At 39.9% G+C, this 27161-nt stretch overlaps 1 protein-coding gene and 1 long non-coding RNA gene across 11 annotated transcripts in view; one reads left to right on the top strand and one right to left on the bottom strand.

The window, feature by feature from the left end:
• LOC111861791 (homeotic protein antennapedia) overlaps positions 1-27161 on the top strand; it is a 1040626-nt gene that overhangs the window by 462772 nt on the left and 550693 nt on the right. The window lies entirely within an intron of this gene.
• The window catches only part of LOC117282123, a 58280-nt gene continuing 57152 nt past the window's right edge, over positions 26034-27161 (bottom strand). Inside the window, exon 3 of the long non-coding RNA XR_004512753.1 lies at positions 26034-26225. This is a non-coding gene — a long non-coding RNA (uncharacterized LOC117282123). The remainder of the gene's footprint in view (positions 26226-27161) is intronic.

Genomic DNA, 27161 nt, shown 5'->3' with positions numbered 1-27161 from the left:
TTGGTCATGTTTTACGAAGAAACTGCCCTCTAAAAGAAGTTATCGAAGGAAAGATAGATGGGCGGATAGAAGTGACAAGAAGACGAGGAAGAAGACGTAAGAAGATGCTGGATGAACTTGGGGACAGAAGAGGATACTGCCATTTGAAGGAGAAAGCTCTAGATCGCATTAAGGGGAGGAATTGTTTTGGAAGAGACTGTGGACCTGTCGTCTTGACAGATTACTGATGATGATGATGTGCTTAACTAATTAAGCACTACGTCATAAAGGCGTGTGGGGGAGTGGATGTAGAAATCCATGTATTTTTGACCTCAGCACAAGGTGGAAATGAGTGGTCAGCTTTGCGCCCTGGTAGTTTTACCCCAATATCCATTAGATAGGAAGCTGTGTGGGCCCCTGAACCTGTCTGGATGACATGCAGAAAAGAAAAATCTCGCCATTATCGGAACTCGAACTCCATCCCCTGGGCCGTCCAGCCCGTAGCAAGTCGCTATGCTAACTGCACTATCCCGACTCCTCTGTAAGATATTAAAAAAAAAAAATTCCGCTAATTCAATTCACGTTCATGACAATTGATATGTTTTTTATTTTCATAAAATTAGCAATCATAATTACATCTGAGTCTATAAGCTAATTAGCTGTACTATTCCCTGGAACGTGGAGAGGGCTTTACAGCGATAAGTCCTCGTTACCCTTCTCTCAGGTCGGCTGGCCAGTTCCTTTTTAGTCTTCGTCCATTGTGTGGATCCAGTAGCGGTTGCATCAGTACGTTCTCATGTCCTTCTGTTTTGTTGGGGTATCTTGTGCTTTTCCCTATTGTGACTTCCTTCACTAGCGGCACTTTCCGGTCTCCATGGAGTGTTATATTGGAAACATACCATGGGGGGTTAGTAATCATACGTAGTATCTTTGACTGACATCTCTGGATTATGGAAATATTGGTTTTGCTAGCACATCCCCATATTTCCACTCCATATACCCAAACTGGTTTTATTATTGTTTTGTAAAGTAAGATTTTGTTGTCTAATGAGAGCTTGGAATTTCTTCTAATTAACCAAGGCATATCCTTGATTTTGTTTGCATTTTTTAGTAATGTGTTCCTTCCAGGTTAGATGGTTGTCTAGATGAATACCTAAGTATTTTGTGCTGGGTGATTCAGATATTTGTATGTTATTAAAGAAAACTGCAGGACATTGTTCTCTTCTTAGACTGAAGTTTACTTGTGACTTGGTTTCGTTTATTTTTATTATCAATGTATTTGTCCACTTTTGTATTTGATTTAGATGATTTTGCAAAGTGAAGGTAACTATTGCTGGATCTGTGTTGGCTGAGAGGATCACAGTATCATCCGCAAATGTGCCCATTGTTGTGTTGGCATTGACTGGTAGGTCTGCTGTATACAGTAAATACAGTAGTGGGCCTAAGACACTGCCTTGTGGTACACCTGATTTTATTGCAAAATTGTTGGATATGCTATCATTGATTCTCGTTCTGAACTCTCTGCCACTTATATAGGATTTTAGTAAGTGGCAATAAGTGATGGGCAGATATTTTTTGATTTTGTACAGTAGTCCTGGATACCATACCTTATCAAAGGCTTGACTTGCACCGAGGAAGACTGATGTACAATATTCTTTATTTTCTATTGCTTGGTGTATTTTGTGTGTTATTCTATGTATCTGCTGCACAGTGGAGTGGCTTTCTCTAAAACCAAATTGATGTGATGGTATCCATTCTTCTGTATTTGGGTCAGACCTTATTCTTTTTATGAGAAGTCTTTCGAGGAGCTTAGATATGATGGGTAATAAATTTATAGGATAGGATGACACACTATTAGGATTTTTGCCCGGTTTGAGGATCAGGATTATTTCTGCTGTTTTTAGCTGATTTGGCCAGTATTTATGTTTGAGAATAGCATTAAATATATATGTGAGAAGTACTAACTTTTTCTTGACATTTCTTTTAACATTATTGGAGTCACTCCGTCAATGCCAGGTGCTTTTCTTGAATTTAGGAGTGCTATTTCGTTTTGCACTTCTTTAACTGTATAAAATTTTATTTCTGGTATAATGCTGATATTTTCAGATATGTGTCTTTCTATTTCTTTATCAGTATGGTCATCATATGGTGTAAAAACTGTAGCAAGATATTCAGCGAACATGAGTGCTTTTTCTTCATCACTTCTTGCCCACGATATTTGCGGTGCCATTTCATTTCTTATTGGATGTATCTTTGTCTTGGGTTTCCAGATGGTATTGTCATATCTGTTGAGGCTGGTTGTATAGTCAGAGAAGGATATTTCTCTTGCCTCTTTAATTTTACACTTCAGCCTATTACTTATATGGTTATATGTTGTTTTATCTATTGGTGCTTGACTTCTATGCCACCTTGCTCTTGCTCTTCTTTTCTCAACTATGAGTTTTTTAATTTCAATTGGAACGTTCCTTGTGTTATTTTGGAAGGTGAGCTTAGGTGCAGCACCTTGGGTTGTCTGTTTTATAGTGTTGATTAGAGAGGTTAGTGCGCTGTCGATTTCCATTGGGCTCTCGAGTCTCACATTTAGATTTATATCTTCTTGCAGTTTCATCCTGTATTCTTCCCAATTTGTTTTTTTATTGTGGAGTTTACTTCTTGGTGTTCTGTGAATAGCATGACTACTGACAGTGGCTATAATTGGTGTGTGATCTGAGGAGAGATCGAAACTGGGTACCACGTCCATGTATTCTGAAGAAATTCCATTAGTAAGGAAGAAGTCCAAGAGGTCAGGGGTTATGTTGGGATCTGTTGGCCAGTATGTCGGCGTGCCAGTTGACAAGTGCGAATATTTTTGCTCTTGTAATGTTTTTAATAGTTCTCTGCCTCTGGTCGTTTTTAGCCGAGATCCCCATAGAGTGTTCTTGATATTATAATCTCTTCCTGCTACAAATTTGTGTCCCAGCGTTTGAAAGAAATCGTTAAAATTCTCTTTTTTGTTGGTGTGTTTTGGTGGACAGTAAACTGCAGCAACAGTTGACTCGTATTGCGTCATCTTGACTTTTATCACTGACAATCGATATTTAATAGCCGTAACAAAGACGGGGTTCCCCGTTCATTCTGTACTGTATTGTGTTAGCAGCAGCTCCGGCTAGGAATACTTTGCCTTCAACCTCTGCTGAAACTCAGATGCACATTAATCTTAGCCAACATCTCCTCTTCCTTCCGCATTTTATTTCATATCCTCTCCACAATTCAGATACATTCCAACTTTCTCGAAGTACTTTCTGTGTTGGTCAATATCCGTGCACTATTTTACTTCTTCTTCTTCTTCTTTGCTTTTTTTTTTTCTGCAATTTTAAGAAATATGTGGACTTTCGTAGCAAAGATTACGGGCCAAAAGTACCTGAATGAAGTTCCGTACATTTTGTATAACGGACACCGGAAGAGAAGCTACTTCCGTTGCTTACTTCGTGTTTACTCTTAATCAGACAGTAGCATCCAGAATAAAACTGCGCTGTGGTTGGTTGGTACGAACGCATTTCCTGCTACACACTTCCAGTACCACAAATCCTGTTATAATATTTTATTATAAAATCGAAATTTATAATGAAACAGTTATAATTAATTTATTATTATTGTTTTTTATCATCATCTTCACCACCCATTGCTCTTATTAAGTTTTTATATTGTCTAAATGTTCCAAGTTGCCATGTTTTGTTTCCTTTTCTGGCTAGTTCTTTCTTTCTAGCTAACCTTTGGGTGTTGAATAAGCACGTAAATGAATGAAGAATATTATTATTATTATTATTATTATCATCATCATCATCATTATCATTAGCTAAGAACGCATTATTAAGTACATATTTTGCCGACAGTGTATTTGTTTCGTCCACTCCAAATATTTTTGCACTTTCGTAATGGTCCTAATTGTTGACAAGTTGACAAACAACATATCATACAGAATTAGTGCGTACGTTCTTATGATCTGCTTTAGCACCAAGTTTCAAATGCTTACCTACTCTTCTTCATTATTCATCAACATGGTACTGAAAATTTAGTACGGATGTTACGCAGCCGCAGTTTCCTTGCTTTACAAACTGCATTCCGTCCGAGTGTCTATCACTGTACGTTATTTTAATACCCTGTATCAAGTGGAGTAGCGTCAGTTCAAGCGTCCACCATGTTGGTGTTACAGACTGTTGGAAGCTAATATTTGTAAGGTTTGCCTGGCCTCATATGAAATAATAATAATACGAAATTTTAGGAGAATCTGTTGACAAACAGAGCATGGCGACATTATAAGTTTATATTATTTCGTTAAGAAAGCCAAGTAGTCTGAAAGTATAGTATTGTACTTAATAATTTGGTTCACTGTATCATGAGTGATGAATATTCCCGTAATGAAGCTGGTAGGAATTTTAAGAAAGGCGTGTTGTTAACTCGTATGTTAAGTTTGGTTCCTGAGATGGAGCGTAAGCGCAGTATAAATTCTGTGTGAATCAAGAATTACCAATATGGCGATGGTAGGAATCTTGAGATTATTCCTGACAGATAGCAAAATCTGTGGTGAAGTAATAACTTCTGCCCTGATGATATTGCTGTGTTTATTAAGATGTGATATCCTAAGCCTAAGGCAGATAACAGCAGGAGCGCTTTCAAACATTAGAATGGCCCATGTTATTATGCACTATATTTTAATTTGCATATCTGCCGCCACGTCATTTCATGGCGCTGATCTCTGCTTCCCCTTTTTGTAGGCTGTCCTATGCTGATGTATTTATTAGACATCATCCATCATATTGTGTTCCATAATGAAATTTCCTCTTCCCTCACACTTCACTTGTTTTGCGTCGCCTTTTTTATTTCGTCACCCCTCTTAAATTAGTTCTATCAGGCCATTGCAATATGATACCATCTCAATCAGTTCCTTTTCTGTAAGCCTGAAATATCCTCCGTGTTTCCTAAGTCTTTCAGCACAGATTAGCGGATTTAAGTTTCTTTAAACCCAGTATGTACATGGCCTGCTGTTGGTTGCTGTGTGATTTGTGCAGTTCTGCTTCGCGTTTATGCTCATTATAGCACAGGTCTGTCACATGGCTTACGGAATATTCTGCTTGTTAAATGAAATCTATCCCTGTATAACAGGCCGTGAAGGCCCATTGAGTTCTGAGAGTTTGAGGCTCAAACTTCTAGAAAATCGGCTAACACATGACGGTGAGGTTGTCAGCCTCAAGCGCCGGCCGCCCTTTACCCCCCAGGAAGATTCCTGGTTCTCATTTCTGTTAAGAGGCAGAGTCGACTCCAGGGCCATAGTGCGGCTGGAAGGATTAGGTAAATTGAAGAAATCCACCTCTTCGGGACTCGAACCCGTGACCTTCCGGTTTGTAGCATAGTGCCTCAACCAACTATGCTATCCCGTACCCCTTGTTAAATGTCCAGTAGCCACAGTTTTAAAGAAGATATTGTTTCCAGGTTCAGGTGGATATTTATTCTCGCTATCGCTTATTAAGTATTAGAAATGCGTTTCTCTGAAGGGCGCAGAACCATAACCGTAAAACGGATATTTACAGATATACTCGTATATGTACACAATAATTTAGTAATATTTAATTGGTAAGATAAGGCAAAAATGTCCTTGTGCTTAACTAAGTACTAGGTCATGAAGGCGTATGGGGGAGTGGATGTATAGATCCACATTTTCTTGACCTCGGCACTAGCTGGGGTGAGTGATCAGCTTCGCACCCCGGCCGCTTTACCATCGGGCCCCAGGAAACCATTGTGTAGGAGGATGGGTGGACCTCAGAGCCTGTCTGGACGACATGCAGAAGTGAAAATTCTTGACCCTACCGGGATTCGAACTCCCCAACACGCCGTCGTGGCGTAGTGCTTAATTAGTTAAGAATAGGGACAACTTTACTTTCCCTTATGATGCACATTTGTAAAAAGAATTGTTCAAAAATGAAAATAAGATCTGTTCCTTCGTATTTATTCTGTATTTCTTCAAGTAGATGCTGGCTGAATACTTCAGAAAATAACTAAATATTCCCACGAGTATGACAGTCATAAATATCCGTAACAATTTTGCCGCTTACAGCAGTTTGGTATATCATTACAAATACAACTACTTGCCAACATTAGCGTTGAGAGAACATTGTCATTAATTCGAAATTCGTGGTTGCTATTGCTGAAATCATAAACGTAATCAGTGATGAGTAAAAGCTCCACCCCTACACTGCTCTCACCATTGCCACCCCTCGCCCGCAACATACCGCCTACATATGGACCTATATGCTTAAGCGTGTATGCGAAATTAACAGCCATAATTCAAAGGTTCCAAGCACAACCAGGCAGTATGGAAAAGCCTGTTTTATTAACGGTAATGAATTTTGATTGAGCTATCTTATCATAGGAAAGTTACGCACATACAAAACTCTGACTGGCTCTGCTGTTATTATTGCTGTGAGGTGTAATGTGCTTTTTTTTTTTTTTGTAGTGTGCGATTTCAGTTTGGCAATGCTTGGAAGTGAGTGAATCCGGAAATTAGTGAAATTGTTGATAAAATTGTCTACTGGAACCATTGTAATAATTAATGAAGCATTTAATTGATTTTCTGTTGAAATTCAACTGCTTGCTGCTACAAATGATGTATAGAACGTTGTGTTAGTTATTCAGTATTTACCTGTATATACAGTAGTTGTGCGTTTCGATTTGCCTGAAAATTAAAACGATTTATTTTCCCATGAACACATACTTTAACGAGTAAAGCTTTGCTATGCAATAGGAAGATAAAGAAACACTCGTTTATGTGGCACGGTCGAGGTATTTTTCGGTTATAACGTTATAAACGGCGTTTCCTATGTGGTTCGTGCCGAGATGTTATAAGCGGAAAACATTTGAAGTAATGAGTCAGTTATCGAAGTAAGAGAGTTTTCAACAATTCAGTTGAGTGAAGTGACGTGAAGTAGCTGGTTGGTGAGAGAGAGAGAGTTCAGTTGTCAGCTCAGTTGAATGGTAGCTTCTGAAGGGAAAACCAGGACGTTGCTGTGAAATGGCCGCCAGCCAGGGACTCGGTTAGTTGTCAGTTAACAGGTGAAAGTTGAGTTCTTCACGGGAAGCTGTGACAGGAGGACTTGAGTGCGGGAAGCTGAAGAATCTCCTTCGGTAGAAGCAGTTGCTAGGAAACGGCTAATGGCGCCGTAATGAGACTGAGAACACTAGTCTGTGTGTGTCAATGAACTGTAAAATGTAGTTCTGAATGGTGTGTAGAAGTTGTCAATAAATCCATTCTCCAACCCCATAACCCGTCTATAGTCACGCCCCATAAACTGACAACTGACTTACGATTGATACCGCAAGAGATAAATTTCACGAAGTTTTCGGCTTCCTGACAACCCGATACCCTCCATCCTCCGATCACTGCTGACCAGTAAGAAAGTTAGGTGAAATTACTGGATTTAAGATTCTCATGGTGGTTACTGTAAATATTATCGACTTCCGGCTTGTAAAGCCCTGTAGTTCTGAGACAGCCTGACGTTTCGGAGGAACGTCACCGCGGCTTTCAGAATGGAAGACTAAGATAAGCATGAAACCCGCCGAAGCAGGCGGCAAGTTGATCTTGCCTTGGATCCTGCCTGATGTTCTTCGTTGTCAGCACATCAAATTCTGTAGATTAAGTGCTCCTTAATGTTTTATTTTGGATGGGAGTTAATCTACGCGACTTCTTTAGTAGCTTTAGTATATTCATAAGTGTCTTTCCGTGCTGCATTTTCTGCTTTTATTTATTTATATTGGAGCGTATAGACCCGTTGCTGGGCAGAGACCTCGAAACTGTCAACGAGTACAGCCATTGCTATGCAGTAGGCGGATATACAAACGGCCGTTTCTGAGCAACGGTTCGGTAAATGCTTCTTTGCGGAAACGATATTCGGGCTATCGCTAGACGACCACTCATAACAACAATATAGGTAGTATTGTAGGTGGTCTTATCTGTTGTGTCCGCCCCAAAGCTATATAGCGAGGACACCAGGCCGGCTGAGGAGTTCAGTTGAGGGTTGGTAGTTGAGTCGAGCTCTTCAAGGAAGGATAAGAAGAAGTGGTGCTATATTTGAGATGACAGTCGGCAAAAGTTCACTTTCGGGATATTCCCCTAACAGTTATGACGTGAGCACGGGAAGCTGAAGAATCTCCGCTGTTAGAAGCCGTTTCTATGGAACGACTCTTGAAGACAGCAGGCTGGAAAAAGGCTTAGCGACTGCTGCGGTGATCTTTGAATTGTGGAGATTATCAGTGGATCTGATATTACTTGTAGTTCCGAGTGGTGTATAAGAGTGGTCAGTAAATCCATTCACCACACCATAGCCCGTCTATACTATAGCGTAGCAATGGGTCTAATTGTCAAAATGTCACGTTTTAGAGGTGTGACTATAGACTCTATAGTCACACCCCTAAAACGTGACAATATTTTGACAATTAGACCCATTGCTAGGCAGCGATTCGGTAAACACATTCCCGTGGGATCCAACGCACACGCCCTCAAAACGTCACAATATTATTTAGAAGAAATTCGGTCTTCATACGATTAAAACTCGACCTATAATTCAGATAAAAAATGCATATAAGACAGTAAGTTAATTAAATTGTTCGGGTATTTGCAGCGTCGAGGTGCGATATACGGACATAAAATTAGCAAAACAATGGAGCAGAAAACCCTTCCATAAAGCTTATATTGACCCGAACTATTTATAACATGAGCATCTTTAGAACATCATTATGAATATCATTTTTACTCAGTGCACTTCTTCGAAATAGTATAAAGATGCATATTTAAGCAGGTGCAAATGGTAGTTACTTTATTTACGTTGTCCATTAAAACAACAGACAACCAAATTAAATTTTGCAAAATTTTCAATGGTTTTTATGTTCGTCTCTACTCCTAACTTTCTTTCCATTTAAAACACAAGAAACTGAATATTACTAATTGTTACAATAACAGATCAATTCCAATTTCTTTCGTAATTTTCGATGTTCTTATTACCATTACACGGGGGTGATCATAAGTAATGTATAATGCGAACATTCTTTCTAATTTTATATCGTTTGTTTATGAAGCAGTTTTTCAACTTTCTCAAATTAGCATGTAGTTTATCCAGTATATCCAAAGTCTCCCCTCAGACCAGGTGTAGGCACGTAGTAAGGTAAACTTGTCCCTGTGCTTAACTAATTAAGTACTACGCCATGAAGACGTATGGGGGGAATGGATATATAGATCCACATTTTCTTGATCTCGGCACTAGCTAAAGGTGAATGGCCAAATTCACGCCCCGTCCGCTTTACCTCCGAACTACCAGTACCCATTGGATAGGAAGTTAGGTGGATCCCAGAGACGGTCTGGACGACGTGGAGACAATTCTTGGCCATACCGGGACTCGAACTGCGACCACTCAGTCGTCTAGCCCGTAGCCAGTCGCTACACCGACAGCACTATCCCGGCGTGACGTGAGATTTGAGGTTGGAAGATGAAGACTGTTTAGTTCTGGGATGTGAGACCGTGGAGCCTGGTAGATGGTTAGCAAGATTTTGAGGGAACGTGTTCCATAAGACTGCTAGAGACACCAGACCACATGATGTCACAGCCCTGTCGACCACTGTGCCACACGGGTGACTTTCACGTTTAGCGTCTCTGTAGTTACATGGGTTTAAGTGATATGGGCCTCTTGACTTATTTTTATCCGACACAGCTACTGGTGCAACGAACCATTCTTTGTGAAGGCACGTGTTACATTGTCCTACAGCCCACATTTAGGAATGTCACCTATGCTTGCTTCTTTTGCGATTGCTCTCTGTAATCTTCGCATGGCCTTACGTCAGAGCGCAACTGCTAATGTACAGTTTAAAACAATAGATCACATAACCTTGCTCTGTGTAGTGGCTGGCTTGAGGATGAACGACCTGGCGTCACATTCCGAAGAGCTCTAAGCCCACCCAGTCTCTTATCCAGTAAGTATCGGAAACACTTCCCCATGATTTGGGCTGCCGGAGTGTGGAACTGACCATTCTCCTTCATCTAGTGCCGAGGGTAGGAATGTGTGGGATTGTACTTTAAATTCCAGCAAACCTCTTTATGAAAGAGTGCTTATTTGAGATCAGGGACAAATATTAGCTATAAAATAGATAATTATTTTTATATTTAGTTTATTCCCTATAATGAATGAATAGGTCACCTCGAATTGTCTAACAGTGAGATAAAATGTTATTACTTGGGATTTTCAGTTTTATTAACGCAACTTTCTTACATTTTTCATTTTATGTCACATTGCATTCACTTGTTTCGTTATTCATACACGCCTTACATGGCCATCATCACGCACATCTTATGTTATAATGTGCTTCACTATATCCGCTCTCTGTCGAGGGAGACACAGATTGAGTTTGACTGAATGTTGAAAGTTAAAATTGAGTTAAATTTCGTCACGTGTTAAGTGACTAGATGCGTCTTTGGGATGGGTAATTGACTTCATTGAAATCTTATTAACCGTAGCTGTGAGTAATTGTATCGCTGTTGCTAATTAACGCACTTTAAAATTCATTGCAGCACATATTACCTATACCTTCTCACTTTGTCTTACTAGCCGTTGCTTAGTAGAGGATGCCAACAATATCCTCTGCTTCAGTGCTTACGTTGTTACCGGATGGCGACTGCCTCGCATCTAACTAATGCTTAAAATATCCTCACATTCTCGGCTACAAAGCCGTTCCTTAGCAACGGATGTTTCTTTCCCTCCCACTCTTCTGGCTTTCAGTTCGTATTTCACAATATGTTTAAAGCTTTCCACTTCCTAGAATGAACACTATAATGAACTGAAGATGAATGCTAAGTAACCAATCTGTGCAACAGGCTGCTTAATATAATTTTACGTATAATGAAAACATGTGTATATATATATATATAATTGGATACAGCTTTCGTCATAAGGTTTATAGCGTTCAGTTTGATTGTGCCTCGTCCCAAAATCAACATTAAATTTGAAACGACGGCCATTTTAAGCGATTGTATGTCAAATTAAGCCTGCTCAATTCCTTTGCATTTTAGACTGTCCTTCTGCCATTTATGGCTGTTTATTTGGTTAGACCGTCTTTGTTAACCTCTTGATTTATAATTCTCAGACTTTACTGTGTATATGTATCGTCAGATATACTGACATTCGTAGTATAATTTATATTGTATTATTTTAATTACGTACATATAGCTTAGATCCTTCTGAATCATCAGATTTTTACCGGACTTTTTTTTTAATATTATATGTTCAGTCTCATTAACTTATACCCAGAAACAAGTCATTACATCCGAGGAAATGAACAGTATAGAAATTCAAACATTTTTCTCTGAATAGTTGTAGTAAAATGAAATGGCTCATAGTAACGTGTGTTACAATAAATTGGGCTTCAATAAGACAACGCTTCGCTGGAACATCGGAATCCAAGCAAATCCAAAAGATAATTTTTACTTCCTCCGTACTCGCAGTTCACTGATGTCTGTCGAACAGCAGGATGTCTTTTGTATTCTGAATCTGTGGACTTAAAAGACCCGAGACACTTTATTTTATAACCTATTTCAGTTTCCATTATGAATATATTCAAGGTTTTGAGTGAGGTTAAAATGTTACTGCACTCTTTAGAGTAGAGAATATTTTAAATAGGTTATAAAATATATCATAATTTTAGAAAACGTTCTTACATTTCTGCTGCTTTTGCTGTCCCCCTGGGCTCAGCTATTCTGTTTACGTAACACTGCCCTTAGAAGTTGGGGCTCTAGCGGTCAGAACTTTCCGTTATTTTTATAATGTTACGTAAGGGTCCGGATTAGTCGTAAACCGATGCTGCCCATTCATTCTTATACTGTACCCTGTATTCTCAAAAGTGAAAGTATTTCTGGACTTTGTTCTTCAGTTGTGTTTCCCATGCTTTCGTAACAACAAAAGAGGATACGGTTTACACATTCTACAGAGGACTTTCTGACTACCTACATTGCAGGAACAGACGAAGAGAACAAACAAAGGTGTTTTTCGGTATGTCTGATAACAGTTGTCTAAGATTTTTCTGTGAGAAGTAGAAAGTTGGTAATGTTGTAAAGGGACGTAAATGTCAAGTGGAATTTACGATGTCCTACTGCTCTAAACTGGGTGCATTCTTACTCTTAGCTGTTGAATAGATATTCATTTTCTACTGATAGAAGCAGGGCTGTCTGTTAATGACGCCCAGGTTTGACGGTGGAAGTAATATTCATGTACCATTTCATATTTATTGCGGCCCAGTGAATTTCTCGCCACGTTTGTCAGGTTCCAGATGACGAAACTGTACAGATTACATCCAATTTTCAGACACTTGTTGGATAAAATGGCGAATTTTGCATATAGACATAATGAAACATTCATTTTCTTTCATTCGATTTTGCATCTTCCAGAACTCCGGGAACTTGTTGCTCTCTCCAAAGGTAATGTCCTCGTGTTGGGTTTGAGGTTATTACAGAGGCGAGTATGAAGATTATGGTCTGCTGGTTTTTAACGCCATATAATACGGAGAAAGCCTGACGTTTCGGAGGAAGATATTGTTTCCATATTTCGATAGAAGATTAAGCCAAGGAAGATATGGGGAGTAGCAGGCGTCTTACTATTCTACACTGAATATAGAGGCGATACGTCAGACTTTCTTCGAATTCACAGCGTTACAACCCAAAAGCACGTATCTTGGTTTGCTACTCTTTGTCTACTGGAAGAACCTAATTGGTCATGTAATATCTTAGGCCCTGTAACGTGTAACTATTGTTTCTACACATCTAAACATGCGGCTAATCTGATGCATTGATATTTTAACAATCGAACCACCTTTACTGTTAAGAATTCACAATCCGTGTTTGTAAAATATTGAAGTCAATCTGCTTAAATATATAGTGAGCAACCAATCGGCTTTTGTGTCCGCTTAGTCCCCCCCCCCTTAACGGAGATTCTTTCAGCGGGATTAAAGCGGCCACAGCGTGAATTTATTGTTGTTAGGAATTTTCTCTCACCTCCCCCCGTACTTTATAACGACGAAGTCCTTAAGTACAGGGATATTTTACATTACCATCATACATTATGGATTGGATTGACCAGTAGACGCGATTTCACTTCTAAGTGGTCTCACAGAGATATACGGGGAAGATGGCTGGCTGTGGTAATTGATAGAACATGTATCTTCTTGAGTTCTAACATTATTTTCGTGTTTCATTTACAATGAAGCTGTTAATTAGTTACAATATTGTACCTGTTACTGTGTCACCTAACAGGTTACTCAGCCATTCATTCACTTAAAGTGAAATAAACTCGTCAGCCAACATTTAAAGTCTCACACAGCCATGTAACAAACTTGCCATGTGTTTAATTGTATTGTCATTAATTAGTCTGTTAACAAATCCGTCGCATTTTGAACCTCAATCAGTAACATGCAGTCTGCAGACCTAGGCATCAGTCAATAACCGAGTTAACATTACAAAATGAGCGCGTATTAAAATCTGGACTGCCTATCACATGTCTGTATAATCAGGTTACGTACTGAGGTCAGACTTTTGTCGAATGACGTAATCAGACACGACGCGACCGTGGTCCACTGCTGGTTGGCCATTTCATAATGTCGTTCATTTGAGAGCGCGACTGAATAGACATTTATTGAATAACTAATTTAGTCTGTTTGTATTCTGTGTAAAGTTGGCACTAACTTCGCCGACAAACAGTAGTGCGCTTGCGGACTACAGGCCATGGAGTTTTTTGTTTTTATTTAACGATACTGTCGGTGGCTCAAACTGTGTAGGGTCGACGATCTATCTGATGAAAGTGAATAATGAACTGGAATGGATGTGGAAGGAAACAGTCGTGGCATAATTAAAGTTATTATCATGGCATTTGCATGAAGGGATTGAGGAGAACCACGAATCATTTCAGTGAGGATACCCGGTGCTTCTGGCCGAGATTCGAATCAGGAACTCCCCAAATATAAGTCCCATTTTGTTGTATTAGTATTAGAATTTATTTTCAGTTGTTTACCGCACACCATGCAACAAGAACAAGATTTAAAATTAAGGCCTTTTAAAATTCGTCACTACAATACATGTTTCGGGCCTTCCGCGTCACTGCGCATGCGAAAGGTCCGAAACTTGTATTGCAGTGACGAATTTTAAAAGGCCTTAATTTTAAATCTTGTTCTTGTTGCGTGGCTGGCGGCAAACAACTGAAAATAAGTCACATTTAGTGATGCAGGTATCTATGAATCTGTTGAAGCGACCATCATTTAATGTCAATAGATGCCTGAAGTTCTGAATATTTGCGTCTTCAAGGCTGTGAGAGCCATGCAGCCAGCAGCAAGCAAGCTGCCAGTCTCCTGTTCCGACACTGCTGGCCGACCGGTCTGGCAGCAGCAGGGATGGGTTGGGAGCGCGGCAACTCCATGGCAACGATCCTACTGATTTATGGCGATGGAGAATGCGAGAAATGAAGGGCAGGCGAGGCGGACAGACAGGCGGTGGCTCCGAAAGAGGGGGAGAGAATAGGATGCAATCCGGGAGAAATCCAGATACAGGCAGCTTGCTCCTACTGCTCGCTGGCTGGATGGATGGAGTGAAATATAGGGGAAATGACCTTACCCTGGCGCAGAACCGTCAACATCAAATTTCAGACCAAACGAAGCTTTTTCTTTCTTTTGGGAAGTCAGGAATTTAAAAACGGAAAGCGGCTTAACGAAAGTGTGAAACCAAACAACTCAGCAGTAGTTCATGCCAATAGAATTTCTTCATCCTCGCGCTTTGTAACTACCTCCAGGTAATCCTGAAGTCGTCGTTACCTGTTTCTTAGGCACAGGAACAAAATTTTAAGCCCTGCGCTCCATATCGGACTTCTTCGTTTTAGTTCTGAAGTTGTGTATGACGTTGGTAAAAATTGTCACTGTGCGTAATTAATTAAGCACTACGCCATGAAGGCGTAGGGAGAGTGGATGCAGAGATCCACATTTTCTTGGTCTCGACACTAGCTGGAGGTTGCTCCGGTTGCTTTAGCCTCTGGGAAAGAACAGTGTCACAAATATTTTAAGGACTCAAGACTGTGAAAGGGTAGGTTCGATTTCTAAATCGATTCGTTCTGAACTAGATGGAACTAGTCTCCTGTAATTTATTTCAGTCATACACAAAATGCGTCTTCTTGGTAGCGCGAATTAGCCTACTTACAGACCTACAAATAAGATTTCTTTCCATGTTTCGTAATAATAATTCTTTACGTAGGAGCCGGGATAGCTCAGTAGATATATAAGACGGTCTATAGGCTAGATGACCGGGTTTCGATTTTCGCCAGGGTTAAGAATTTTTTTGTACTCAACAGCGGCCATGTCGGCTTTGGAAGCCACCCAGTCTCGTATTTAATGGGATCCGGGACTTCTTTCCGCAGGAGTAAAGCGACCGATATTTGAAACTGACCACTCACCTCCATCTAGTGCCGAAAGCACAATAGACCACTGTAGGTCGCCGTGCAAGGGCCGAGAAGGCCCACCCCTCATACATTCATCTAGTGCCGAGGTAAATAGTGGCGCAGCTATACCTCCATTCCCCACATGTCTTCATGGCGTGGTGCTTAATTAATTAATTAAACACAGGTACATTACCATTGCCAATTCTTGACGTTGGATGTCTATCTAGCTATCTATCTATGGTTCTACAGTCCTTTGTTGGACCTTGGCCATTTTTTTTCAGTTTCTTAATTCATACACAGTCAGTAGGACTCCTTGGTCGGGGGATCAGTCCGTCGCAAGGCTACTATCTACACAGGACAACACAAGCACAGAACAAACGCACACAAATATCCATGTCTTGAGTGGAATTCGAGCCCAGGATCGCAGCGAATACCGCGCGGCGACTGCGATCGGCACGTATAGTAGCTACGGTGACTAAAGGCTGTCTTTATGAACTATTTTTACTCATCATTAAACATTTTAAGACGGCTCGAAATTCTGAAGTTTTAATTGGTCTCCTCCGAAACAATCCTCGTGTGAAAGTGCATCAAATTGGATTTCATGAGGATACATTTTATCTCTAGTGGGGCTAAAAATGTTGTAAAATGTTATCGATTTTAGACTTTCACGATGCTTCACTGTTGATATTGATCCTCGGGTCTGGACACTGTCTGGTTGTAGGCAGTTTTGGTGATGTTTCAGAGGTATATGCTGCCTCCATCTTCAATGTAGAAGTAGATTAAATGAGTTTGTTAGCAATTAGCCTCTTAGAAATTTTTCTTATCCATTTTTCCTGTTGCCGGGACGAGGAACTGGCCCCTCCCCAATTCCTTCTCTAGTTCCTTTGGAAGAGAAATCTATAGGCTTTATATACGCGGTAAATTGTTCACCTAGCAGCTTCGACCCAGAAGATGCAGCCAGTGTGTACCTCCGAAACGTCGAGAACACTACCCACATCCCCAGAACTGAATGAATATAAAACAAATGATGTCATGTTCAAATAAACAATGTGCTCTCTGTGATGTTATAAGCTGTAAAATTCCTTCAGTTTAAGTTTCTCGAGTTAAAAATTGCCGAAAAGAATTTATTAGATTGTGCTTTCCTTCAGCTGGTTTTCATATTGAAATGATTTATGGATGTATTACAGTAAATCATTTTACTTATTAATTGTTGTGTGGCGAGCTATGTTGATTTGTATGTCATTTCCAGCGTGACTCTTAAGAATCAAAAATAAAATTGTAGTCTTACTTTATGGTTACTCGTGAAGATATAAAATTTTCGTGGAAATTATATAGCACACGCTGGGCAACACCAAACCACTCTGCGGATTGATTCTTCATTGTTAGTGGCGATCTGGCAACCATATTTCAGTGATCTACGAGCGGTATGCCACGTGACACGTCTTACTGTATTATGAATTGAAACCACGTACTGTGATCTATGGAAACCGTAGTTCGCATTGCTATTGGCACAGAATGGCGACAGGAAATATATTATTTCTCTAGTATGAATAGTTCCTTTTTTCTGCTCTGAATGGAATAGAATAATGGATAGACGCAAACACTGTGTATTATCAAGGGAATCGAATTCACAAAAGGCCTAGTGTGAAATCAGGTAGAATTATTATATATCCCAAAAAGGCTTTGATTTGTAGACTTGTATGTTACATTTCAGCAGATCATAAAAATATTAACCTTGTTAATAGTTATATATGGACCATCCCATACGAAATAAAAAAGGGCATGGTGGTAACCTTTTAACAAAACTATATTATTCATAAATCATCGTTGTAAAATACGGTGTCGTGTCTAATTATTTTTAAAAATATATTTTCTACGTTTGTTCTCATATATCTGGATACGTTTGATACAATACATATGGGTAAAAGATTTGTCATACTTTGAATGAACGATGCCCTGTAGTACGAATTCCAATTCTGGAGAGCCAAAGCGGCATTGGAACAAGAATAGGGCATTGTATCGTCCAGTGTATGTTGTCCCTTCCCAGTCGAATTCTCCTTCAGGGATCACTCAGTATTCCCGTTCTACTAACACCTACAGTGTAAGAATAAATTACAAAGTATGTAAGTCCACAGCTGAATTCACTTCAATACATTTGTAACTCTGCATCATTGAATATTGAGTACATAACCCTAACCTACTTTTAGTTCAGTTTTTCTACGTATATAAACGTAAACCAAATAGGACTGACGTTTCTCTGCTTTTTTCGTTTGTTTTCTTAGACCAACGTTCTTGTTAGCTTCTGGCAGAAGTTCTCTACTTCTGTATATGATATTTATTTATTTACCCAATATATTATCATCAGCGTAGACGATGGTCTTCATTTTCGCGACGGTGCAAATTAATGTAGTGTCTTCTGGGTTGCGATCTCCATAATACCCTGACGATAGAGGCACAGATCTCTCCTAAATGTTGGTATCTACTTACGAAATTATGCTCTCCTATAACCCAGGAAATCACAATATAAATCATAAGCATAAACCCGAAGCTGATATATATTCTAAAGGAAACTTAAAAGTAACTGTAAAGCAGAAGTTGCTTATTTCAGACTATTCAGAGTAGGAAATGCCTCAGACTTTGTAACTCTCGTACCGTTTATAGGAATATTCACAAGAATTTCATCCATGGTGCTGTATCCTAGAATGTAATAGAGCTTGAAATGAAAGTGCCAATCACAGTGGCCGCGCTGCCTAAGGCGTGAACTGTCTTCGCTCTCTCGGGCTCTGGGATCGTGGGTTCAACTCCCACTAAAGGTATGGATGTCTGTGTGTATTTATTCTGATTCTGTGTTGCCCTGTATGTAGGTAGAGGCTTTGCGTCGGGCTGATCTCTCGTCTAAGTAGTCCTACAGACTGTGTATAAGATCATGAAATTGAAAAGCGTCCAGGCCCGAACAAGGGGCTGTAGACGCATTGATGAATGAATGAATGTAATAGAAGCAGATATACAGATGTCCCAACACAACTGCAGGAGAGAATCAATATGCAAAACAGCTAACAGCCCCTTCAATGTGTGCTAATGCTCAGATCTTTGAGAATTATAATAAATGAAAATTTCGGTGACTCAGAAATACTTGAATGAATACTTGATGCCATTCAAATCAGAATCGTTTTGCCTTTTCGTCTTTTATCAAAAATAATTTCGCCATCGCCCACGAGTTAGCGGTTAGTCTGATTGGTGCGTTTCGTGTTATTTTGGCTGATTTCGTAGAAAGGCAAGAGAGTAAGAAGGAAGCAACCAACATCCCGGCCAGTCTGTGAGCCTCCCTCATCGATCTTTCCATCAGTGACGTTGCGAGAGTGAGCTGCACGAGTCCGTCGGGGGGATGGAGAGCAGGAGATAGGGATTGGATAGGAGAGGAGTAAGAAGGAAGAACAAGGCTATACTTTTCCATCTTTATCGTTGATTCCCTGGTTGCATTTACTGAGTTTACACAGTATTTGTATAGAAGCAGCCGGACCTGCCCCATGACACACGGGCTTACATGTCGTTATTAATTTATGAATCCTGCATTCTCATTAGTGTCAGCTATAAAATGGTCTTGCATTCACGAGTTGCTAATAATATTATTTATTAAAAGCACTTTTTTCCATGTTGAGATGTTATTTTAGAAAGAGGAATTTTCTCCCAGGAAAATAAAAATCGTGACTCTTTTAGGCATAGAACGAATAAAACAAAAAATTAATATAACGATGACAATTAAGCAGTTAAGGACTTCAGATTCTAGGGTTGAACATTTCATGTGAGGTAGATAAAAGTAAATAGATTTAAAAGGCGCACTGATTGTGTACTTTTCATGGTTTACAGTATGACACTCGGTATACTATAATATGTGGTTTCGAATAAGATGGTTAGTATATAATGGACTGAAAAGGAATGTAGAGGAATTTATCGTCTAATGGAGGGACTCTCCCGAATTTGAGTGAAGGGACGAGAGAAAGGAAAGTAAAACCTTGGTGATAGGAAGAAATTTGAATCGATTACTTCCCGAATTCAAGTCAAGAGCGAGCCCTACCGCTGCAACAGTCTTCTCAGTTACTAAGAGCTTACAAGGACTGGAACTATTAAATGCAATTGAAACCTAATTTAGTTAACTGACAATGATGTTCTTATCTGAGCGTGTTATTTCATGTAATAAGGAAAGCTTTTATCTGATAATGGTTTTCTTTTGTTTCAGGTAAGTATCGCAATTGTACATTGAGAATTTATAAGCTGGCGGTGAGTATATCTACAAGAATTTTCAAATTCCTAATGCATATAAACACATAAAATTACACATTTACCTACAATATACATTGAGTTAAAATAGAATGACAAGTTTTTGGATAATTAAAATCTCATTTTCTTCTCAGAAAAGTCGTATATGATACAAAAATCCTGTGATAGTATTCTTATACTCCGAGTCTCAATTCGATGCCTCAATAGTTATTTCTAATGGAACCATCTCACAGAACTGGAAAATTTGTGTTTAATTAATGGGTTTATAATTTTAATTACATCGTAACCACTGTCAGTCTAGACTACGGAATTACTGGAAATTAATATGGCCGACTGTTCTTGGTCTTCAGACACAGGTGCTTGTATTAATGATGGCCATAACAGAGAGAGTTGCAGTTTCTTCTTAACCACACTTCTATGTTTCAGTGAGTCTTAGCCTAATTTAGCCACTTTGTTCTTGGACAAGTAAATTTTTATTTTTATTCCACATTCTCATGTAAGGGTTTCTAGAACGCGAGTTAATTAAATTCATGGACGGTAGTTATGTTGTCTTTCTAAGTTTCTCCCAGAAGTAGACCCCACAATTTATTATGAAATTGCAACACCCTAATCTTCGGCCAGTTTTTCTTAAACTGTGCTGAAATAACGAAACTGCCTTCTCTCGCTCAAATGCTATTATCTTGAGTTCGAACTCCATTCAAGGCATAGAAATCTGTGTGTTCGTTTATTCTGTATTTGTGTTGTCCTGTGTTTAGGTAGCTGCTTAGGGACGGGCTGATCCCCCGTCCAAGGAGTCCTACCGTCTGTGTAAAAATGATTACGAAACCGAAGAAGAGGCCAGGGCCCAACAAAGGGCTGTAGAGCAATTGATGAATGAATGAATACAATTTCTTGTCTTTTATATCATACTTATAGGTTTTAATAAACACTTCTTTAAAGTATGTGTTAACTGCATTCGTACTTAATACAGCCTATTTCCTAAAGAAGGACCCCGGATGGCTCAGTCAATTCCCGGAAGGGTAAGAGGGTTTTCTCTACTGCACAGAATCCAGACGGGCTCTGGGGCCCACGCAGTCTCCTGTATAATGGGTACCGAGGTCTCTTTCCCCTAGGGTAAAGTGGCCATGCGTAAATCTGAGCGCTCACCTCCATCTGGTGCCTAGGTCTTGAATGGTGAAGTGGTACCTTCACTCCCCCTTACGTCTTCATAGAGTGATGCTTAATTAATTAAGTACAGGGACAGTGTTGTCCTATATTTCAGTAACAATATAAAGAATAAGAGGACATTTTAATCTTTTAATGGCAAAGAAATTTAGAACACAGTGTAACCTTTTAATGGTAAAGAAATTTAAAAAAACATTTTAACCTTTTAATGGGAAAGATATTTAAAACTTTGCAAAAAAACAAACACTGAATTAATCATATTTCAATTTTAAAAATTAAAATTTAATATGTATGTAGTATTAAGTTGGATCCTATAATAAGTTTTCAAATTTACACTAGCATTTTAGTTTTATTGAATTCCATCACATGTGATACATTTCTCATATCGCTTGACGAGGACCCATCTGGTCCAAAACGTATGAATGAAATGAAACATTTATTTGTGGACACTGGCTTAAGTGCACAACAGCCTGACCGCTGCTGTTACCTGGCAAGCTGCAGTCCTGCATCGTTGCGAGACCTACATCATCTGCTCTCTATCTATGGCTCTACAGCCCTTTGTTGGGCCTTGGCAATTTGTTCAGTTTCTCGATCTTTTGACATATTCTGTAAGACTCCTTGGGCGGGGATCAGCCCACCGCAAGACCGCACACAGGAAAGCACAAACACAGTATAAATGCACATAGACATCAATGCCTTAAGTGGGATTCGAACCCAAGATCCCAGTGTTCGAGCTGGCGAAGATAGTTCATTTCTTAGACCGCGGCCACTGTGCTTGGCCTACATCATCTACGAAAGGTGGACTTCTCTGTAAAATGTTCTTCCTCTTTAAGTAAATTTGTAGACTGATATTCCGGTCCATTCACTTGCTTAGAAACATATGTAAGGTCAGGTATCCTATATATTTTCCTCGCTCATTAGTTTAAGTCCTTCATATAAGCGCAATGAATCACGCATGTATTCTTAAGGCTCCTTATTTAGACTTGTTGGCGAAAGCGTTGTTAAAATCTTTGGATATACAAGTATGTCACACAACCTCGAAACCTTTCTGTCGGTTTCTTACTATTTCACTTGCTGCCATACTTTGTGCTTCATATGATTTGTAATCCCGTATTTCTCTAATTCTTATTTTTTATATTTTTGTGAGATCAGTTTTTCTTTCCTCCTGTGTCAGTTTATACAAACAGTTATAACAAACAATAGTGAATTAACAGATTCTGTAAAAAATTAACTCAGAATGTATGCATTTAGTTACGTGTCATTTTGAATGCATGACATTTTTATATAAAGCCTACAATATTTCTAATTTGGAATTCGTGTACAACATGTCATAAAACCATAACAGTTTTTCTTTCAACGTAATTCGCGTGTGTTTGTGGAACCCTTAAAACAAAAATGTTTAAACCCTGGAAGAGTCAGCTAACATTTTTCTGAGCTAACTAACCAACCCCGTCTTATGTGATATTCGAAGATTTGTTACAATGCTCAGAAAGGTCTACTACTGGATCCTATCCTGAGCCAGCTGAATTCAGTCCATGTCGTCACACACGGTTTCCTTACAAGCATTATGTAGTTCTGTTGCCCCTCCCCTTGTGCTTCAGTCTCCCAGGTGATCCCTTTCCTTCACATTTATCTACTAAAACTCTGTATACATTTCTCATCTCTCTCATGGGCCTACATGCTACATGCTCATCCATCTCACATTTGACTTAATCACTCTAATAATAGTTAAGATTATGCAGCTTTTCCTGGGTAGCCCAGTCAATATAATTACCATGTAAGATTTGAAGTTTTCACGGCGGTGACTATGAAGAATGCCGTCTTCTGAGATATGGCGCCGTGTAGATATTGTGTAAGTTGACGTTTCGGAGGAACGTATCGCCTCCATCTTCAGGGTATAAAAATCCCCGAGCGAGGAATCAGCGTGAGCTGCAGGCGATACGTTCCTCCGAAACGTCAGTTTACACAATATCTACATCGCACTACATTCCAGAAGACAGCATTCTTTGATGTAGTTACTATGCTACGGGCTGAACCACGGAGGAATAGTGTTTCTGTTTCTGTCAGGGGCAAAAATAAATTTTTCTCCTCCAGTTTGCAGACCAGCTTTGCTTGCCATTCTCTCATCCAATGGGTACCTTTCTGCGGGTGTAACGGGTCTATGGCCCGAAGGTGTCTCTCTCCTCCATGTAATGCCAATGGTAGAAAAACGTGGAACTATGCCTCCACTTCCCGTAAGATTTCACGGCCCTCTGCTCCGTCTAGTAAGGGGGACAATTGTACAGTTATCCTGCCTGCCTACACCAGTTTATCCAAACACATTTCGACCTACTTTCCTCGTCGCTTCGTTCTTAAACATCCTCTAGTTATTATTCTTTTCTTTGATTGAAAGACCGAGTGTCGTTACAATTCAGACTAAAGAAAGAGATGAAATATTTTAGGGTTTTAGAAAGTAAGTGGGAAGAGGGACTGACGGGCTGCAGTAGGAAGGTTTCTACGTGCTCTGTGACGTAGAATGCTAGAAGGTCACATGTTTTGCTTACTGAAGGCAGCGCTATTACATATTTCCCTTTCCTTTCCGTATGTTCCACACGGGGTAATTGAAGACTGCTTGTATGCATGACGCAGACCAGTAGCTGTAACACATAATACATTTCCCGTTTAGGTCATGTTTAGTGCGCAGGTCAGGATGGTTTATGGTATAAACATGTCTTGCTTCACTCGTGGTCGCTTTTATCTCTTTCTATCTCTCTCTCCCCCTCCCTTCTTTCTTCGGCGCTTCGGATTAATGAAGTTCATGAGCTATTAAATGAGATTAACTTCACAACATTTCGAAACTCTCTATACATATGTATGTATGTACAACAGTTTGTAAATGTAGTTGTCACTTACTTAATGTGTACAATATTTTCTTTTGTTATGGTTGTTTTGAGCGGTGGAGTAGTTGGCTCAGGCACTGTTACAAGCCGGAAGGCCGCGGGTTCGATTCCCGATGAGGTCATTGGATTTTTTTTCAGTTGACCTAGTCCTTCCATCCGCACTATGGCCCTGGGGCCGACTCAGCCTGTAACAGAAATGAGTACCAGGAATCTTCTTGGGGTGGGTTTAAAGGGCGGCCGGCGCGTAAGGCTGACAACTTTACCGCCATCTATGAGCCGATTGTCTAGGGAAAATGTGGGAGCATCGACTTCTCATAACCCTATGGGCCTTCACAGTCTGTCACAGGAATGGCTTTCTTTTTGTTACTTTCTATGATTATTTTGTCTTTGTCATTTTCCGATTTTGTTACACGTTATTTGACTTTGTGTAATTTTCATTCTTTGACCCCTGAGATAGTAATATTTTCATGTGTAAGGATATAGGCTATATGTGATAGAAATTTTTAGTAATGAAAGTAATTGCTATCCAGTGGTTTCCGAAGGTTGTTTTCCTGAACATAAGTGATCCCGGAATGAGGACCATGTCTCCTCTGTATAATGCTGAAGTTAATGCGTGAAGTTGTCCCAGAATTCCAGTAGGCCTTGGTCTTGGTGCTTTAATTCACCGCAGTGACTTCTACCCTGACTCTTTACAGATCCAAGTCTTTTTTTTTAATTTGTGCTGCTTAGAATTGGAGCACCATGTTCGACCGCCGATTAATTTATCACTTTTATTTTGTTACTGACTTTAAAGGATCAGGAAATAATCTTGATAACTGAGTACATGTGCATGTATATATATACCGAAAGTTGCACGGTCATGTGTTTGGCATTCCTTCTACATATTCGGAAATTCTCAAGTTGAAATCTCTACACGGTGACTATTTATACTGGTGATTTTTCTCGCTCCTTCAAATAATTGTTGGGATGGTACTTTGAATTGGTTCCTAAGGCATGAACTGTTTTCGCTCGCTCGAACGCTGGGATCGTTGGTTCGAATCCCACTCAAGTAATGGATGTTTTATGTGCGTATGCGTTTATTCTGTGTTTGTGTTGTCCGTTACTTAGGTAGAGGCCTTGCTACAGATTGATCACTCGTCCAAGGAGTCCTACCGTCTGCGAAAACTGATTACGTAACTGAATAAGAGGCCAGGGCCCTGAATGGGCTGGAAGAGCAATAAAAATCACATCTTATTCGAAGCCATATGTTCTGATTTTCTGAGAACGGCGTTAAATAAACCAAGAAATCAAAATGAGATATTTGTTTCTTATATTCCAATGCAGTATATTTTCATTCAGATCTGTTCTCTCTGTTCCCATGAGGTTCCTAGGAGGAAAAGTAACCGGGTTTTTAATGTGAAAAGTGATTGCACTAGATCGCTATAGAATAGGGTGCTTGAATTTTATTTTGAGCCGTAGATTTAACAAAAGTATAACTATCAGAATTACTACGGTTTAGGAAGTTTTCCTTTGTCTGGTATCCTAAAAATAGAGAGCGCAACGTCGAAAACTGTATTTGTTTCCGTCCTCAGGTGAGGAGGGAGACACATACCCTCTTACTTACGTTAGAAGGAGCTAACCTGTATCACTGGACAACCTATGTCAGTAAATCATAGCTATACGTGTATATGTACCCAAGATCGAGCTTGGTCAAGGACACATAACAGTAGATCTGGTTGTCATACACCATAATTAGAACCCTTAAAAATTACGAAACATATAATTCCTTGTCGCTGAGTACTGCATTACACACACACACACACACACACAGACATACACGAAGTCCCCACTCTTGTGAGTAGCTGCCTTCCTGCAGGGAGTTCGTAAAGTGAAATTTCGTAGTGGGAATCACTATTTTTCGTGGGCGCAATAATATAATTGGGGTTACGCATTCAAAAGGCCTCTCTCAAAAGAAAATCAACAAAGCTATTATCTGAAATGAAACATAACAGCAGTTGTAATCATTGGTGATCCTGTTATGTTGCAGAATACGGACATAAAGTGCTTATGCTGTTAAACAGCGTACACTTGTACCGATGCTCACGAGAGAAGAGCAAAAGTCGAATCGGAGTCGATTTCGGATGAGCATAGTCGGGTTCTGATTACAAGTCAAGTGGATTTTATGCACTTTATTGTCCAAGTTCGTACGAGTATATACAACATTTCGTAATACGAATTTTCGTAAAGCGATAGAAATCTGTACAGGTATTTTATAAAATACGTTGGAAATTTCACGGAAACTTCCCTTCCCCTGTTGAAAATCTGTTGTAGACCCTCTGTAAGTCTCCTACCCACCAACCCCCTACCCCAGTTCCTCATTCAGGCACTCCCTTGTGGCTACTGCCTACCTGCATTTCACCAGCGTTTGCGGAGGTGCCATATCCTCTCTGGCTACCGTATTGTCCTAATGGAAAAAGAAACCAGATGATCAAGCACATTTTATACACACTGAAAGGTCGTTGTACATTTTTAGTCAGNAGCCTTGAAGGGGGGGGGGGGAACAGCGAAATGGAAAATACTCTGGGTTATCACGCCATGTATACTGGTAATATTTCACTGACGTTTCGCAGGAACGTTTTTTCTTCTTCAGGGTTGAAGCGTATGCCTGCTTTTAATATTCCTTAGTCCTGGAGATAGAAGCAAGATCTTCATCCGTAACGCCTGTAAACTTACCACGCTACATTTCATCACATCTGACCAGTTAGAATTTCTCAGAGCGCCGATGTCAGAACTTCATATCTACCCTTTAAAATAATGCCTTATGTTGAAGTCATGCCTGCTTGTCTCTGTATCAGCGCCTAAAACCTTGAACATATTTTTCTTTCTTTCAATAAGGAAGTTTTACTAAAAGTTGTTGGGAAATTCCTGTTGCCATCCATACTGTTTTATTATGAGCTCGGATAGCTCAGTATAGACCGGGGTTCTATTCCCGAGAGGGGCAATTAATTTTCCTTTATTCCAGACCGGCTCTGGAGCACACTCAGGCCCCCTTCAATGGGTACAGGAGCCTCTTTCTCCTGATGTGAAGTTGATCACTCACCTTCATCTAGTTCCGAGGTCAAGAAACGTGGAGCTATACCTCCACTCTCCCCATACGTCTTTATGTCGTGGTGCTTAATCAGGCAAAGGGACAAGTCATTTGAGACATGGGTGCCTCTATTCGTTTATCCTGTATTTATGCTGTCCTGTGTGCAGGTACGGCCTTGCGACAGGCTGATCCCCATCCAAGGGGGCCTACCGACTGTGTAAATGATCAGGAAACCGAAGAAGCAGCCAAGGCCCAACAAAGGGCTGTAGAGCCAAAGACAGACAGACAGATAGATAGCTAGCTAGATAGATA

This window comes from Cryptotermes secundus, unplaced genomic scaffold (assembly GCF_002891405.2).
Source record: "Cryptotermes secundus unplaced genomic scaffold, Csec_1.0 scaffold180, whole genome shotgun sequence".
In the NCBI taxonomy this organism is placed as follows: domain Eukaryota; kingdom Metazoa; phylum Arthropoda; class Insecta; order Blattodea; family Kalotermitidae; genus Cryptotermes; species Cryptotermes secundus.
The sequence above is the reverse complement of the archived record's forward strand: the minus strand, read 5'-3'. Positions and strand labels throughout refer to the sequence as shown.